Here is a 2,161-nt window from a genome sequence, read left to right as displayed (position 1 = left end):
GAAGTGTCCAGTGCAAATTTACTGCCTTTTGATTCTCTTCCTGTACAGGAGGCCGCTCCAATCGAGCAAGGTGACTGGGTCTACATAAAGGTCATCAAACGAAAGAACTGGACGAGTCCACGGTGGGAAGGACCGTTCCAAGTGCTGATGACCACACCAACAGCTGTAAAGATTGCTGAAAGACCCAGCTGGATACATCTCAGTCACTGCAAGCTGCAGAGAGTGTTGGATCCCTAATCCGGAGTGGCGAGGAAGGCTGGTTACACAGGGATTCCTGACCAATAGGGCGGTTTGTCTCAACGCCAGTGAAGAAACTCGACAGATCCTCACTCTTTAGTTTGGGGGTTCTGACATCTCTGTACGCCGAGCAGCAATGGGGACTCCATATGCCAGATGGATCTTCTACTGCGCTGTGACTGCTGTATGCTTGATGTTTGGAGGAAGAAGCGAGCCTGAGTTCCACCCGCATGACTACAGTACCAATCTGTGGTGGAAACTGATGAACAGAACCGCTTATGAGGGACATGCTGTGAACTGCTACGTGTGTGCGCAGCTGCCGGTTTCCATACACAACTCAGGTCTCCGACCAGGTAACATTACTGACGACAAACAGATGTGTCTCTATGTTCTAAGCACCAGACCGCGGCGCATCCCACCCCTAAGGGGAGACAGACCACGTGAGAAGGACTATTCAGCTGACCTCCGGATGGGAGAGGCTGTGCAAGGACTGTTTCAATCTTTAAATTGTTCACTTGCAGACGATGTACTTCCTTTTCCGTCATCTCAACAAACTGTATGGAAAATACCAGAGACCATTTCTTTAGCAGGAGCTAAACCAGGATCTCTGAGGAGCTGTGTTTACAACAACGGACACGTTTCTCTTGGGATGCCACCTTGGAACTTGTGTAACAAAGTTTACACCTACTGCGACACGACACCGGATTACATCAACTGCATTGCCTGCAGGGGTCAGAGGGCAACCCCCGGCTGCAAAGTCTGGAAGGACAACCCAGACTGTGACAACTTGCTTCAGGAGAAAAAATTTATGCAAGGCATCTTTCCATGGGTCGGAGTAGGTGAGATTCGAAGCCACGTTGAGATCAACAGATATGAATTACTGCGACTCATCAACAGTACACAGCCAACGGCACCGTGAGAGAGCTGACTGAACTGAGAAACATGGTTATGCAAAACCGTGTTATATTGGACTTCCTCACAGCCTCTCAGGGAGGTGTTTCTAAAATCATTGGCCCAACGTGCTGTACTTTTGTGCCTGATGAAACAGGAACTGGAGGAACTTAAACATTACATAGAAAGTGGAACACAAGGATCATCTCCTTTTGATTTTCTTTCTTGGCTCACTTCCAGACCATGGTGGAATTTACTGGTGAAGCTTGAAACACCTATTCTGGGTGTTTTGATTCTTTTTTGCCTGTTCATAGGTTGCATTTTTCCATGCCTTCGAAGCATGATGTTTAAAACAATTAACACAACTGTTATCAACTATCAGCTGGCAAAGGCATCTTATGAGACAACTGAAGATGACTTGTTTCGAGTTCTGATGGTTTTCTGAACAGTGATGAAGTTCTGTAATCAATAAACAGATGAATTCAGTTGCTGAATGACTCCTACAAGTGGTTGTAGAGATGAGTAACCTGCATTTGATTTTTTGTTGTTTCTTTTATTTTTTTTATTTATTTCATTATATTACATTTATTCATTGTGTATTTTCTGTATTTAGATTAGAAGAAAAAACCTTTTGCATTTATTGGTTCTTTTCTTTTATTTTATTTTCTATGCTTGGCTTTTGCATAAAGTTTACACACATAGAAAAATAATAAAAAGGGGGGAAATGATAGAGATTTTTGGTATTATCATTTTGTTATTACTTTCAGTCTAATGTTAATCAGTATTATTGTGACTTTTAGTTTAAAGTGTTTTCTTCCTTATGTGTGTATAAACTGACCTGGAGGTTACAACTGTCTGTTTATCTTCATATGAGACAGTTAACTCTGTGTTTCCCAGACCTTAAATTCTTCTTGTGTTAGTTTGACCTAGAGCTGAACTGGGCTCAGACCGTAGATCAGATATCACACCTGGCTGGTTTGTTTAGGTTAGAAGTTTTACGACCTTTGTTGTTCTTCCTGACTGCCCCTTTTGG

At 43.0% G+C, this 2,161-nt stretch overlaps 2 long non-coding RNA genes across 2 annotated transcripts in view; one reads left to right on the top strand and one right to left on the bottom strand.

Moving 5' to 3' along the window:
* Window positions 1–282: 282 nt before the first annotated feature.
* LOC106959613 (uncharacterized) lies at window positions 283–1,659 on the bottom strand. Its single transcript, XR_001427395.1, has 2 exons — window positions 464–1,659; window positions 283–419 (listed from the first exon to the last, which is right to left on the bottom strand). It is a non-coding gene; the product is annotated as an uncharacterized LOC106959613 (long non-coding RNA).
* The window catches only part of LOC106959614 (uncharacterized), a 16,915-nt gene continuing 15,087 nt past the window's right edge, over window positions 334–2,161 (top strand). The window contains exon 1 of the long non-coding RNA XR_001427396.1: window positions 334–421. This is a non-coding gene — a long non-coding RNA (uncharacterized LOC106959614). The remainder of the gene's footprint in view (window positions 422–2,161) is intronic.

The sequence above is a fragment of the Poecilia latipinna genome, unplaced genomic scaffold (genome assembly GCF_001443285.1).
Source record: "Poecilia latipinna isolate Pla-1442-1.1 unplaced genomic scaffold, P_latipinna-1.0 Scaffold1101, whole genome shotgun sequence".
NCBI lineage: Eukaryota > Metazoa > Chordata > Actinopteri > Cyprinodontiformes > Poeciliidae > Poecilia > Poecilia latipinna.
Note: the sequence above shows the minus strand (reverse complement) of the source record. Positions and strands in the feature narration are given on the sequence as shown.